At 39.5% G+C, this 16,675-nt stretch overlaps 1 long non-coding RNA gene across 1 annotated transcript in view; it reads right to left on the bottom strand.

Annotated features, from left to right (window-relative positions):
* Positions 1-15,346, bottom strand: part of LOC137146235 (uncharacterized) — a 62,590-nt gene extending 47,244 nt beyond the window's left edge. The window contains exon 1 of the long non-coding RNA XR_010917855.1: positions 15,223-15,346. This is a non-coding gene — a long non-coding RNA (uncharacterized lncRNA). The remainder of the gene's footprint in view (positions 1-15,222) is intronic.
* Between the last annotated feature and the right edge of the window lie 1,329 nt (positions 15,347-16,675).

Below are 16,675 nucleotides of genomic sequence, written 5' to 3'. Positions count from 1 at the left end.
TTTCCCCATTTCTTTTAGAGGGATATAATCAACATGATGTTTTTTTAAAAAAAAAAACAGAATTAAGATTACCACACACATTCTGTAAACCCACAAGGTCTATGTAACATATATGAGGGTGTAGACACACACACACACACACAGAGCTATACATACATACATATATATATGTAAGTGTCTTATCACTGGTGTGGCCAGGTTCTAGGATCCTTGAGGTAGGAGGGTCCCAAAGCTTGGGCTGCAGCCCGAACCAGAATTAACACTGCAATTAAACAGCCCCACAGCCTGAGCCCTGTGAGCCTAAGTCAGCTGGCATGGGCCAGCCACAAGTGTCTAATTGCAGTGCAGACATATCCTGAAAGGCTCAGATTTCACAGAATGATTCCTGCAAAGCAGGCACTGCAGAGACAATTGCATTCCCAGGACCCCATAGCAAGCTCTGGTGAAGGTGGTATGTTAGGGGTGGGTTTAGATACAGAAGGGCCTTGTTAGGCATTTGGCTGCATCACGAAGTGCGGCGTAGATTTTTGGGAATGTCTGCAGTCCATAGAGAAGCCTGGGGAGATGCCATAACATAGATCCTCCCCCAGATATGCAGGTTATGCCAGGGGCACCAGAACAGACCAAGACTGGGAAGTCACAATTAGCCTCTCATTCCCGGGACTGAAGCAATTAGCCTCTCATTGCCCTAAACACCCATAGTATTCAAATACTGGCAGTAACCTGGAGCTTTGTCTACACATGTGTTCTCGTTATTACTATCACTGATGGAGCTGATCCTATGGTAGAAACGGTAGGAAATTTTTAGAAAAAATCCTTGTTCAGACACTTCCTTAGTGTGTTCAAATAAATGTTTAATAGACACCTACTTTCTAATTGTAATTTCTTAATTAAGTTAATAGAGAGGAGTACTGTGAAACTGCATATCATGGTGTGAAGAAAATCTCACCCACCAAGCAGCACCTCTCTCACTGAGGTGATAAAACCCACAGAACTGTAATTAAATAAACAGTAACTGTTTGCATCACAGGCTTACTGTTCCATGCTTCTTCACAGGGTGATTAAAAGAGCTCTCTAAAAGATATATATAGATATATATATATAGCCTTCACAGGCACAAAAAACCTGCTTTGCCACTTAGTTCCCTTCTAGGTAAGGAGTTTATTTAAAAGGGAAACCCGAGAACATTTATTTTACAATGACTTAAATTGGTTTGGGATCACTAAAATATCTTGATTAAAAATGATAAAATACATGTATTTTAAAAACCCACAATAATCAGTTTTCCCATTCCCTTTTCCAATGCAGCTGTTTATTGTCAAGTGCTGTATACACTTGCTCCTGAAGCCAAATAGCTCCAGATTTCTTTCAGTTTATATGTATATAATCCTTCATCTGTTTGTTGTATCCACCTATTGTACTTTGTCATATGCTTAGATCCCAATTCTATAAAGACGTATGTATGCTACACATAGGTGACTTCAATGAGACTACTCACAGTGTTGAAATTTCATCATTAGAGCTGGTAAAAGTTTGGTGAGAAAGTTTTTTGTCAGAAAATGCAATTTTGTCAAAATTTAAACATTCCACAGGGAAGTGTTGATGTCAAGGAAAATTTTGATGGAATAAAGTCAAAATGAATTGCTTCAACTTTCTCATTTTCATTCATGTCAAAACATTTTATATTGATAAGATTAGAAAAGGCTGTTGACTATTTCATTTTGAATTAATTTCTTTCCCGAATTTCTATATTAATTTCAATAATATTCAATATACTACTCTTTTGACAATATCAAAATTAAGCGAGTCAGTGGTTCCAAATCAATTTTTTTCCCAGAATTTTCATTCAGTGGGAAATTTTAAAATTGTGACATATTCAAAACAAAAAACAAATGTCAAAATATCAAAAATTTCTGCAGAAAGGAAAATCCATTTTCTGACAAGCTCTATGAAAAACATACATAAGTCTTTGCAGGACCAGGATCTTTGGGCTTGTCTATACAGTGAGACAGTTTCCATTTGGGGTGTAAATCTCCAGTGCTCCACACACTGTCCATGTGGACCCTGTTGCTACACACTAAAAGTTCCCTAGTTCTCGGTCTACTGCCTACTGCGGTTTCAAACCACACTAGGGAAGTTTTTGTGCATACAATCATAGTTTTTGTGCATACAATCTCCGAAATGTAGGACTGGGAGAGACCTCCGTAGATCATCTGGTTCAGTCTCCTGCACTGAAGCTGGCCTAAATATTATCTATTCCATCCCTGACAAGTGTTAGTGTCTGTTAGAAGGACTAAAAGGGTTAATATTTACTATCTGATTAATTTATATATAACTATTCTTTAGAATCTTTAAGATATTAAAGAAGAATATGCTGAATTCTAAGGCCCAGAACACAGGTTCTGGACTGATAAGTAACCCTATTCAGGATTTGCGTGTGTTAGACTGTATCTAATAATCCATGGCAATTTAATGTGTATAAAACTCCAGATATTCTTGGAAATCATGTTTACATAAACATATATAAACCTGGAACACTGATAAGGGATGATTGTTACAGCAGACAGAGAAGAATGATTATGGAGGAATAAAGACCCACTGAAAGATTATCTTGAAAAAAAAGCCCTCTCGGGTGTAACAAATTATGCTTTCACACATAAATCAGGTAAACTGGGAATATGTAGAAATGATATCAGAACATATGTTTCCTTTGGCAAAAAGGGTCTCTTTGTTTGAAGACCCTATATAATGACACTGCTGTCGGAAGCATTGGGGAATGAAACTGTACGTCCCTGCAGATACAGTGAAGACACTGAGCCAGCTCTTCATCACATCAAAGGGTGGTAATGTATCTATTCTTTCTGTATTCAGTATAATGCTGCACTAATCTCTGATTGATAATCTTTGATTAAATAATACCAACTGAGTCTGTTATTTGGTAATCTTGAGTTGTCATTAACTCAGACACCCAACACAGGTGTTTACCAAATCTGTTCTTAAAAACCTCCAAATGACAGAGATTCCACAACCTCCATAAGTAATTTGTTCCAGTGCTTAACTTCTCTTACAGTTAGAAAGTTTTACTCAATATCTAACCTAAATCTCCCTTACTGCAATTTAAGCCCATTACTTTTTGTCTCGTCCTCAGTGGTTAAAGAGAACAATTTATCACTCTCCTCTTTAAAGCAACCTTTTACATACTTGAAGACTTTTCCTGTCCCGCTACCTCCAGTCCTCTCTAGACAAAATATATTTCCCTTTCCCCCCCCCGATCTTTCCTTGTAGGTCATGTTTTCTTGACCTTTTGTAATTTTTATTGCTCTTCTCTGGACTTTCTCTAATTTGTCCACGTCTTTCTCAAAGTGTGGTGATCAGAACTGAACATAGTACTCCACATGAGGCCTTATCAGTGCTGAGCAGAGTCTTGCTTACAACACTCTTACTAATACATCCCAGAATGTCGTTTGCTTATTTTTGGCAACAATATGACATTGCTAACTCTTATTTAGTTTGTAATCCAGTATAACACCCCGATCCGTTTCTGCGGTACTCTTTCCTAGGCAGTAATTTCTCATTTTGTGTTTGCACAATTGATTATTCCTTCCCAATTGTAATACTTTGCATAGTAGTAGGGTCCACATAGACAGTTAGCGTGCACCACTGTGAAGCGCCGTATATTTATACCCCAGCTTGCCACCTAACTTGCCGTAGAGACACACCCTTAGATTGTAAACACATTTGGCACATTTTTTTAACAGCTTTAAAGAATATGCTATTTTTTTAAGATGAAAAATATTTTCTCCCTTTGTATACCTCACTTCAGAACATTGAAAGCCAGTGGTTCTCAACCTTTTTGGCTCGAGGGCCACAGTTATCATTTTTACAACCATGAAGGCCCACTAGTCTCTGCCACAGCCCGCTGCCCCCAGCTGCAGCCAGAAGGAATCCTCACTGATATCCCATCCCCCTGGCTGCAGCAGGGAAACCATGTGCTCCACCTGGGTCCCTAGGCAGTGGCTCCTTTCTGCAGCCAGGGGACAGGAGATCAGTGCTGTCCTCTTTCTGGCTCCAGCAGGGCCCCCAGTGCCTAGGGACCTAGGTGAAGTGCTTTGGTGTGCTCCCTGCTACAGCCAGCAGGAGGGGAGCGCTGTCTCCCGTCCCTTTGGATGCAGCAAGGAGTCTGCACCGGTCTTTTAGCCCTGCGGAAACGTGCTCTGCCTAGGTCCTTAGGCAGCGGCTCCCTTGTGCAATCAGTGGGCCACTTTGAAAGACCCTGCGGGCCACTTTTGGCCCCTGGACCATGAGTTGGGAACCACTGTTTCAAGCTATGTAAGGGTTGGTCCTTCCAGTCTTTGTAATTTTCAGTTTGAAGTATTGCACTGAGAAGTATTTCTCTTTCTAGTCATTTTCTCTTCCAGCTCCAAGAGCCTACCTAGCTTATCCTTAGTGTGGCAGTCTTGTGTCACAGTACATGTCCTGTAGGCCTCCAAGACTGATCTCTCTACTATTTCTATTTCATATCAAGCAGCTCATCGCTATTTCATCATCCTCTGCAAAAAAAATCTTCTTTTGTTTCCAATAACCTTCTTGGTCTGAGTTTTATTTTTCCTTCAGAGATACCCTGCCTCAGTCTCTTTCTCTACAGTGCCCCAGACTTTCAACTTTTCCCTTGTACCTATGATCCTAACTTGCTCCTCACATCTCCCTTTATCTTTCCCACTACATGAGATTTTAATTCTCTCTAATCACCCATCTCAGCCACTATAGCTCCCTTCACACAGTAGCTCTTAGGCCAGCCACTTTCTTCAGCTCTATCTACTGCAAATCCCCACCATACTACAACGCAATTAGTCCCAGTCCTCCCTTAGTAGCAAACTGGTCATCTCTCACAGATTCATGAATTCCAAGGCCAGAAGGACCACTGCGATCATCAAATCTGACCTCCTGTATAACAGGCCATAGAACTTCCCCCAAATACCTACTAGAGCATACCTTTTAGGGAAAAAAAATTCCTTGATTTAAAAATTGCCAGTGATGGAGAATCCTCCATGACCTTTGGTAATTTGTTCCATTGATTAATTGCTCTGACTGTTTAAAATTTACAGCTTATTTCCAGCCTGAATTTGTCTAACTTCAGCTTCCAGCCATTGGATTATGCATTATCTTTGTCTGCTAGACTGCAGAACCCATCATCAAATATTTGTTCCCCATGTAGGTATTTATAGACTGATGCAGTTGCCCCTTGCAACTCTCCTCCACAGACCACTCCCAGCTCACCAGAATTGCTATTGTTTAGCTCTTTTTCACTTTTCTAGAATGTCTCTTTCTTATCATTCCAATGCCACTCATGACCTTTGTTCCATTCAGGTCATTGGGAGGCACTCACTCACTCTCTTTTCTCTTATCCTATCTATCAACATACAAAATCTAATTCATTTCTACAGAACACTAATAGTAAGTGAAAATGAAAAATAATTGCAAAGATTCATGTTGTGTGAGTGGTTATTTTTCTAACATGAAAATGGTGATAGAAATTAGTACATATTTTAGATTATATGCTAACAATATATACATTTAATATTAATTTTTTTTTTAGCTCCAAGTGGAAAAAATTTCTTAAAGAGCAGCCTCGGCTAGTTGTATTTTACAAGTTATTTATTTATTGCTTCTAAATGGAAAAGTATGCCTGAATAGATTTTGATTTTGATGAACAAAATGTGTGTCTGTGCTGACAGCCATTACCATATTCTGTGCTTAAGCCCAGTGGAATTTACCATATGTAGGCTGAGACATTAAATAAAAATATAAATAAATAGAGGATTCATAATGGGCAGCTCGACAGATTGTTATATGTAGCGAGATTATCAGGCATCACCATGAAGAGATGGTTCCTCTCTGAAGTCTTAAGATGTTTTTTTCTAATATTAATAGATTTGTGCACTGTCAGTTTGGGGAACCTTGGAAGGTATGATTCCATCAACATGATTTTCATGCAGTTTTGATCAGAAAACTATATCAAACCATGAAATTGCTGCTGACAAAAAACTCCATCATTTCACGCTGCGTTCTAATACAAACTCAATATCTGAAGGATAAAAGAAGCAGATTGAAGGAACAGCAGTGCATGGGTGATACAGACTTTAATTTTACCCCTGTACACAGATAGTAAGAATCTACACATTTAAAATAAAATTTCTAAATAACAGGAAGTTTCTCTCTCTTCATTAGTTCTACTAATCACATATGAATGAATAACACGTACAAATATACGGAGACCAGTTCTAATTAAAGTTCCCAACAGCATGGCAAGGTATCTTTCTAGGTAAAAAACTGCTTTGATATGCTAATCATATAATGAATTATTCACAAGATCTCTGTAACCCAGGACATTAACATTAACAGTTGCTGAGAAAACGGTTTCATTGAATTTTCTGTATTCTTTCATTTACATTCCTCACTAGAACAGTAACATCAATGTAAAGGACACTACTATGTTAATATCTGGTAACAGAAGACAAGATCAGTGCTATACTAGTTGGGCTACCCATGTGTTTAAATTCATGGTGTGAAAATGAAATCTACTGCAGCTAGAATTTAGGGTGACCAGATGTCCTGATTTTATAGGAACAGTCTCAATATGCGGGCCTTTTTCTTATATAGGTGCTTATTACCTCCCACCCCCGTCTTGATTTTTCACATTTGCTATCTGGTCACCCTACTAGAACTGGGCAAAATTTTCATCTGATGCCCTCCACCCAAAATGTGCAGATTCAGGTGGATCAAAACATTTAGTGATTTCATATAAAATTTGCCAAATTGTTTCAGTAACAAAAATCAAAATGTTTCATTTGACATTTTTTATAGGAAATTTCATTTTTTTTAAAAATTCAAGATAACTTTACTTAGAAAGTTACTTCACCTTCATTAACAACAAAATAAACCTCAAACAAAATGTTACATTTTGTTACACGAGAAATTCCTTTCAGGTTAACCAAGTTCCCCCCTTCCTCTCTTCCAATTTTCAGTATGGCTAGAATTGAAAAATCAGTTATTCACACAGCTCTAACTGTAACAACAGTGAAAAGAAGGATATGTAATTCTGCCCTTGGCATTATTTTTTCTGTCACAAATTAGCCAATTACATTAAGGAACAAATTTTAACATCTGTACTGGCAATTACCTTCATTACCCAAAAACACTTCCAGTAAACTCTCCTCTGCCACTTGGAATAGGCCTAATTGTATTCCACTACTATTGGCTTAGAAAAATCAGTAGAAAACCATTTTTTTCTCCTGCATTCTTCCCTTTTTTGGTGACACTCTCCCTAACACTGGGCTCCATTGAGACCCTGTATGCTGGTTCTGCAACTACTTAGAAGTCTTTCTGGGGTAACAGGGATTTCCCAGTGGTGAAAGGCCATCCTCTCAGTCTAATGATGCTGTCTTCACAGCTTCATCATAGGACAATTAAAACATGTTGAGGGATGGGAAGAGTAATATCAGGGGAAAGTTGGGACATAATTGGGTACCTGGTTATAGTGGACTACTACAGTAGTTCTTAGGAGGACATTGTAGCAGAGCATAATTTTGAGCAACATCTGGGGTTGATCTACCTTACATGTGGGATTTCTCTGGTCCTCAGTGGCCCCAGAATCCAGAAGTTTTAACTTTCCTCCTATGCTCCTGTGCTGAGCTCAGCTCATCTGGAATTGAGAACTGTGGTCACTACTCCTAACAATGATCAGAATCCATTTTAAGGCACTTGGAAGGGAGGAAGGTGATCAGGAACAGTGAAGATGGATTCATCAAGGGCATGCCTGACCAACCTGATTGCCTTCTATGAAGAGGTGACTGGCTCCGTAGATGTGGGGAAAGCAGTGGACATGATATAGCTTGACTTTAGCAAAGCTTTTGATCCTGTCTCCCACAGTATTCTTATCAGCAAGTTAAAGAAGCATGGGTTGGATGAATGGACTATAAAATGGATAGAGAGCTGGCTAGGTCATCGGGCTCAACTGGTATTGATCAATGGCTCGATGTCTAGTTGGCAGCCGGTAACAAGTGGAGTGCCTCAGGTGTTGGTCCTGGGGCTGGTTTTGTTTAACATCTTCATTAATGATCTGGAGGATGAGGTAGATTGCACCCTCAGCAAATTTGCAGATGACACTAAGCTAGGGGGAGTAGTAGATACCCTGGAAGGTAGGGATAGGATACAGAGTGACCTAGACAAATTGGAGGATTGGGCCAAAAGAAATCAGATGAGGTTCAACAAGGACAAGTGCAGAGTCCTGCACTTAGGATGGAAGAATCCCATGCACAGCTACAGACTGAGGACTGACTGATAGGCAGCAGTTCTGCAGAAAAGGACCTGGGGGTTACAGTGGATAAGAAGTTGGATATGAGTCATCAGTGTGCCCTGGTTGCCAAGACGGCTAATAGCATATTGGGCTGCATTAGTAGGAGCATTGCTAGCAGATCGAGGTAAGTGATTATTCCCCTCTATTCGGCATTGGTTGGGCCGCATTTGGAGTATTGTGTCCAGTTTTGGGCCCCCCCCCCCACTACAAAAAGGATGTGGACAAGTTGGAGAGAGTCCAGCAGAGGACAACAAAAATGATTAGGGGGCTGGAGCACAAGACGTATGAGGAGAGACTGAGGGAACTAGGCTTGTTTAGTCTGCAAAAGAGAAGAATAAGGAGGGATTTGATAGCAGCCTTTAACTATTTGAAAGGGGGTTCCAGGGAGGATGGAGGCTGTTCTCAATGGTTGTAGATGACAGAACCAGGATCAACGGTCTCAAGTTGCAGTGGGGGAGGTGTAGATTGGCTATTAGGAAAACGTTTTTCACTAGGAGGGTGGTGAAGCACTGGAATGGGTTACATAGGGAGGTGGTGGAATCTCCATCTTTACAGGTTTTTAAACTGCAGCTTGACAAAGCCCTGGCTGGGATGATTTAGCTGAGGTTAGTCCTGCTTTGATCAGGGGGTTGGACTAGATGACCTCTAGAGGTCTCTTCCAACTCTCACCTTCTATGATTCAAAATACTTCACTGGATTAAGAGACCAGTGTGAAACAGACATTTTCCCTCTCCAAAAGCAAATTTGGAAAGTGTTTTCATTCACAGAGGTGTGTCTGTGTGTGTGTGTGTGGGGGGGGGGGGGGGGGGTGTTAGATTTAAAAGAGAAGAAAAACAAACTTTATGGGACCATCAAGATGTGCACGTCACATCAGAGATTGATCAAGATGTGCACATGTCACATCATAGTCACCATCAGAAACTGAACTGGGGACCTTCAAAGCTGTAAGCACAAGTCTATATAGCCAAACTGTCAAGTAAGGAGCTATACTAGACCCATGTCCTCTGTGATCAGGCAGAGAGGGAGGTGCATACATACATTAAGAGTTACATATATATCAGCAATGAATAACCACAGGATTCTATTGATATATCCTTAGCCTCTTTATTGTTCGTTACTCTCATTCAGTGTGTCATGCTCATTGTTTAACTATAAGCTCTTCAGTGCAGTGAGTTGTCTTTGTTTTGTAAAGTGCCTAAACATGCTTTTTGGCTCTGTATATATCATAAATCAAATAAACACTGCTAACAAGAGATCTTACCCAGCAGTGGAGAATTTTCAAACGTTGCCCTTTTCCTCACTTCATTTCTTAAATAGTAGTTCTAAATAGACCGTAACCTCCATTAGGAGATGAGAGCTGGACAACCACCATCTTTATTGACATTTTAAGTTAGTTATTTTCAGAGTTCCTGTTCCACATGAATAGAAATGTTCTCTCACATAGGTAAAGGAACGATGGTTGTAATATGAAAGATTAGCCTACTGTTGACTTTAAATCGGTAATTTTGTTTCTCCTCATAACTCTGTGTGAGATATTTTACTTCTTATTGAACATTAAATTGCATGGGAATAATTCTCAGAATGCCATTTCTATTTCTAATTACCCAGAGAAAAAATTGAATTTACCAATGGCTCCATAATGAATGATGCCTCTCACAGGTAAAATCAGCATGCTACAGCTTTAATCTCCTAATAAGTCAGGCATGACTGTAAATAATTAATGCCGGAAAGAGATGGTGTGGACACTTACTACATCTGGAAAAATAATTCCTTGTAGCAAGAATTAGTAAAAGAAAAAAAGAAAAGAAAAAAATGGCAGCCGAAAGCCATGTCAGCTGTTAGCTAGAAATGTGGTTAAAAGGCAGTTTAGATTGATCAGACTATCTGATGTAAGGAAAATACCTTGGGTTTCTGAATGCTCAGTTATTTTTGAAGATTGGGAGGAAGGAATCCCACCAGTGAAGTAAGTATTTTAGACTGGAACAGCATTTAGGATAACAAAATGTGTGCATATTATTTCCATTGATGGACCTATATAAATTTATATTGTTCAGGAGAGGGCTGGGCAGTACAGGAGATTGTTTCTGATGGCGGGAAACGAAGTGGGATTGTGTTGGGGTCATCCTGCAGTATAATTCATGCTGGTGGGAGCCTAGGTATGGCTGGCAGGCTGCAGTACACACACACACAGACATAACTGGGACTGATGTGCATGCTGAAGTCTGTTTCTGAGCAATCCAGCTGGAAGCTACAGCAGCAAAACATTGAAAAGGGCACCCCAGGTTACAGGGCAGGGGTGACACAGCTACTCATTAATCTGGACTATACCCTGGATATGACCCCCCCTCCTCCACACACACACATACACACACACACCCCTGACATAAATCCTTGTTCAGCAAGGACATGATCAAATTTAAGCCCACGTGTTTAGGCCATTTTAACCCTTTGTTAGTAGTCTAATTGACTTCAAAGTAAACTGGTATTTTTCTTTGAGTTGAATTCTTCTCCAACTGAGCTCAAACTACTTCTGTATATATAACCCACTGTATCTCTGAGCTCACAATCATTCATCAGTTGTATCTTCACAATACCCTGTGAGCTTAGGACATATTGGTATTAACCCCATTTTACAGATAGGGAATTGAGGAACAGAGAGTAAGTGACCTGTTCAAATTCACACAAGAGGCGTCTGCTGTCTTGCAGTCACTAGACAAGCTTTCCTATCTAAGTTAGGCATGTGCTAATGCACATCGTTGAATCAGGGCCATACCTGGTCTTTTCCTACTTCAATGTTTACAGCCTGCCACCTTCCTCTTGCACTGAGAGGCTACCTGGCTGGGTGTTGGGTACACATGCTCTGAGAATTTGTGCTCTCTGACAGCAGGAGTACTTCATTTGTCTCAAATTCCTGGGAATACCCATTACATCACAGGTAGCAAAATAACTCTCCCTGGAGTCTTGTTCCTTTATCTTACCATGTTTTTCCCCAAGGTTTGCAGTGTTACATAGAGTAACAACTCAAGTATTTTCCAAACCCCACATTTTCCAAACCCCTTTCCTTTCTTCTTGCAGACAGTCATAAGCCTCATTTCTCCTGTGCAGGAGTATTAAATGGAAACAAAAAAGGTGTCCTTTGACATATGGCCTTTCTTTTTCATTGAAAATTGGTGCTTCAGTGTAAAAACAATTATGTGCATGACTGAATTGGCTCAAAGTGTAATTTTAGCAGCTAAAAGAAGAGTCACTTAACTAGGATTGCAATGCCTGTGGATTTTCTCTAATACAACAGTTCTTTATTTTAATCTTGGAGTGCCTTAATTATCTGAGCTGAATAAATAGGGATGAGAAAACCAGTTGGGTTAAAACAAAAATTGGTCCCCTCCTTCCACAAGCATCTTTAAGAATCTAAAATGATCTCCCAGCCCATGCACTTCAAGGGGGTGATTAGCACACTGTTTGTTGCCCTCAGGGCTACCCTAGTAGTTAGGCCCTAGAGTACACAGTGCTCCTGCGAATCCCCAAATTTCTCACAATGGGAATACTTCCAGTTGCACTGCCAACAAAATGGGAAAAAACAAAAACAAAAAACAGTTATTGGCCCTGCTTTACATCAGAGCTCTAGTGGTTATTGTGCCTGCCTGGGGAATAATGTATCTTGGAGTTCTTGTCTGGGTAATGCCTTAGAGACATAGTGCCACCCTCTCTGTATTTCTATCATGAATGACTCTCACTGCCCCTACACTTTTGAAATCTGTTGCAAACTTCAGTCTGGTAGATCTAGGCATCCCAAGTTACCCTGCTATATACAACATACGCATTAGAGGGATTATTCAGTCCCAGTCAAAGCTGGTGAAACTTATAAAGGTGCAAAAGCCTACACCAAAGTGAATTTGGCACACAGAGAAAGGAAAAAAGGAAGTATAATTTACAGTAAGAACAAGCAGCCTGGTTTGGCTAAATTAAGAAACCACTCAATTCTTTATCCAATATTTGTCTCAAACTTGAACTGGTTTACTTTAGGTTAAAAAAAAAACAAAAAACATTTGGTAGGCACTTATCCACTATCTTTACCATGAATTTCTACACATCTGGATTCAGGGTGGGTGGGAAGCAGAACTACTATTCTCCTGGGGCCATATTCTAACACCCTGACTCACAATGAATAATACCTTACTCCACCACTGACCCACTTCTTCAATGAGACAAGAATTAGGTACTACTCAGTGTGAGTAAGAGGATCAAAATCTTGCTGCATAGTATTTCCAGATGAGCTTGAAGCAAAAAGTATAAATGAGAAATCTAAAGCCTGTTGTATTTTTTTAAATGAGAAACTAATCTCATGTCATAGACCTAATAATTTTGGATAATTCAGATAAATATAGCCTAATACTGCGCCAGTGAAGTCAATGATGCTTTTGCCAATTTACCATTGATTTCAATAGGAACATTATCAAATGCTATGGAAGTAAACTGTGCGCGCTTGTTCCAACCCAGCTTCCAAAGATCCTGAATATTTTGCAGTTGAGGTAGAAGAAAATAAGGTTTGATAGAAATTTATAAATGAAGGGTCTATATTCATTAGTCAGCAGAATTAGTGCACAACAATTTATGGAAATATAGCACACCGCATTTCATTCAAACATTACTGGGTAGATGGACCATTTTTATTGGGCAGCTCAATTACAGCTAACGCAAATGCCTGCGAGGATAATTCCAAGTGTGACTTTCAAAACACAATACTACTTTAATTCTGAAGTACTATATAGCTACTTTCAGACAGGCAGGAATTTTCTAATATGCACATTTAAGTGAAACAAGAATTGTATAGTTCCCCTCAATCTTGCTCTGTTGATCTTAGTGGACTTGATTCTGCAATAAATATTTCCCAGTTCCCAGAGCAGAACTGCATAAAAAGCAAGGGGAAATGAAGGAAACTGGCTCTATTCACATCCAACTGATTTCCTGAGAAATTCATTCACCTGAGAAATCTCTTATTTACACTTTCAAAATTAGGGCCTGATCATGCAATGAGTGCAATATGGGATTGCAAGATTGGAACTTTAAATCACAGTCTTCATGGGGACCGTTACTTATATCTACAAAATGTCATGTGCCTATAGCACTGTGTAAATAATTTTAAATTAAGATTTTAAGTTGTAAAGAAGAATATAGAAAAGTAAATGGGAAGGGAATAGGGCAGTCTACTGGCTGGACAAAGATCCAGGACTTCGGAGACTGTTTCTCTTCCCAGTTCTCCCACACAATCCTGCTGTGTGACTTTGGGCAAGGGTGATCTAATCTCTCTTGGCTTCTGTTTCTTGTCACAAGATATCTTCTCTATTTAGACCATTTCTTTGGGGGTAGAGATGACCTCTTACTTTTTGTACCATTGCTAACCCAATGGATCCCTGATTTCAGTCCCAGCAGGTCAATGTGAGAGCTAGCAAAAGGACTGTATTAAAGCTTTCTTGATTATATTTAAATGTGTTTGCTGTTTTAAATCCTTTTTCTTGCATACAATCTAATTAAAGAGTTTTTTCTGACCTATCCATAGATTGTTTGTGCATTTAGTGTAATACGTTTAATAAAGAGTCTTCCCTGCCAAATCCACTGTTATCTTCTCCTCCTTTTGGATGATGCTAACTTGTGTTACAAAGCTGTGCTATTCCTGTTTTTGAACACAATGGGTACTACAAAAATAGTTTCATTTCATGGGGCACAACATTATGGATCTCTAAATTTGCCATTGGACAAAATACCATTTACAATAATCACTATTTAAAAATTACTACCTAAAACAAGTCACCACAATCTGTTCAACACTAGGCTATTTCCTTATGCATAGTTCAGAAAATAAATGCAACATCACACATACCCTTGATTATTTTAATATGAGCCACACTAGTGCTATTTTTGGAAAGTAAATGTTTCTTCTGGAGATGAGAAAAGTTCCTTTTTTTTCCTCTGTTCAGTTTCTGGCATCCCTAGCAAGTCTGCAGATAAGGGTACCATAGCCTTCTGATATGTTTTTTGTGATAGTCATCTGACAGAATACAGCTGGTTGACAAATTTTAACAGAACTATATTCTGCTGAAATATGCAGTTCCGTCAAAATCAAAACCTTCTGTAAAACTGGGTGCATTTCACCGGAATTTTGTTTTGCAAGAAAATCAGGGAGAAAATAAGTTCCAACATATCAAAATACCCTTCTTTGACATTTTCAGAATTAAGTATTTTGATGTTTCATGTTAGGTGACTTTGTATTTTATTATAATAAATACAAAATTGCTTATTTTAAAAAGAAACAAACAGTAAAAGAATCAGTATCACATAATTTCCAATCTCTCATATTTAGATGGCCCTCGTTACCATAGTATCAAAGTGCGTCACAATCTTTAATGTAATGTATTTATCCTCAACACTGCTGTGAGGTGGGGCAGTGCTATTATCCCTATTTTTAGACAGGGAACTGAAGTACAGAGGCACTATGTGACTTACACAAGGCATCAGTGAAGACAAAGGTAGAGCAGGGATTTAATCCTGGGTTTCTAGAATACCAGGCGATGGCCAAACTACAAGACCTGCCTTCATCTCAGCTCACATAAGCCACTGAATAGACATAGAATTATACCCTAGTTCTACCTGTCCTTCCACCCCACCTCCAAATCACCCACTATATGCTCCTCTGTAGAAAAATAAAAGAAAACCAAATACTCCCTCCCTTTTTTTGAGTGAGTTCATTTACTGATTTGGATAGCAACAAAGGAATTGTGAAACAGGGACTTTCTCCTACCCCATTCCCCTGGTCTGTCTACTCAAAAAGCAACAAAATAAACATATATGCAAATAAATAAAATACATACAGTTCTGGGCTTGCTACCCAAGCCTCCAGGGGGAAAATGGAGAATACTTCCCTTCACACTTTCCTTGTTCTTGGGAACTGCCTTCTGTTGTAGATTCCTTCAATGAAGAAGTGCAGCTGCCATTACTGAATCAGTCTCTGATGCAACCCAGCTGTGTTCTCTAAACTCCCTCCTCTGAGTTGAAAGAGAGAGAGAGAGAGAGAGAGAGAGAGAAGCATACCTGGCTGCTAGCATCCTTTTCTGCTTTTTTGTCGCATTTCCTATTCTGGGGAAAACCAGGGCCTTGAGCCTTTAGGATCTGTACTATTTATTATAAGCCATCAAGTGGACATGTGATGTTAGGTCAGGGTGCCCTGGCCAGAACAGGAAGGATGGTCTTATCATTAAGGGTTAGGATTCAAGAGATCTGTATTTAATTCCCAGTTTTGTGACAGACTCCATGTGTGGTAGTGAGCAACATCTGTGCCTATTAACATGGTTAATCCTACTTTGCCTCTGGTCCCAATCTGTAAAACATGGGGACAGTATTTCCTTACATTTGCAAGGGTATTGTGAGGGCAAATTCAAAAATGTAGATGAGGCTTATATACTCTGGTGATGAGGGCCCAGTAAGACAGAGCTGAATCATTGTCCTAAAGGTGAAACTTTCCATATCCCATTACCAATTTCCTGAGCAGAAAAGTCCCTCCACAATATGAACTTTCATCTGTTCTTAAATATTTTACGTGCCAAATTAAGCAGTCTGGAGTAACTGAAGAGCTGCAAACTCTTTCTAGCACCTGAATAAGACAGAGGTCTCATAAATGCCATGCCTGGAGCAAACATTTTGCTGAATCAAGCCCAAGTGTTTAGTATTCAGAAAAGAGTGGAATTCAATTAAGGCATAAATTAGACGCAAACTGTAAACCATCTCTATATATACATTATTCTGTTCTGTTTATGTTGTGATCACAGGAAACTGTGTGTTTATCTGTTTAATTGCTCTCCTTCATAACATCAAATTATGTTGGATTGCTTGTAATTTTATGAGGAAGAGGATTTGCTGCCTGTTTTGTATGTATGCAGCTAAGAGAGAGAGAGGTTGATTCTCCACACAGAAAGCTGCCAGAAACAGCTTCTAGGAAATACCACGGAATGCAGGAGACCTCCTTGGTCAATGTAGATATTGCAGGAAGGCACTTTGCTGGCCTCCTCTGAGTTCACATCAAGAAAGCTGTGTTGCCAAAAGTGGTGTCAGTGTAGCACGTTGTGGTCTGATTAATCTCGGATATGATGGCCCAAAGTGAGAAAAGCTTTTTGTGTGAATCTTCCTCACACGAGGGGCCAGGCAGCCCCTGGTTGCTTTGAGGCTATGGGAACTGCAAAGGCTTCCATTACAAATGAAGACTTGGGGCCAGATCTGAACTGGTTACAGCCAAGCATAGAGAGGCTAAATATTGTGCAAATTCTTACT

Source organism: Emydura macquarii, unplaced genomic scaffold (assembly GCF_026122565.2).
Source record: "Emydura macquarii macquarii isolate MOO-44397 ecotype Brisbane River unplaced genomic scaffold, CSIRO-AGI_Emac_v2 contig_431, whole genome shotgun sequence".
Lineage (NCBI taxonomy): Eukaryota > Metazoa > Chordata > Testudines > Chelidae > Emydura > Emydura macquarii.
The sequence above is the reverse complement of the archived record's forward strand: the minus strand, read 5'-3'. Positions and strand labels throughout refer to the sequence as shown.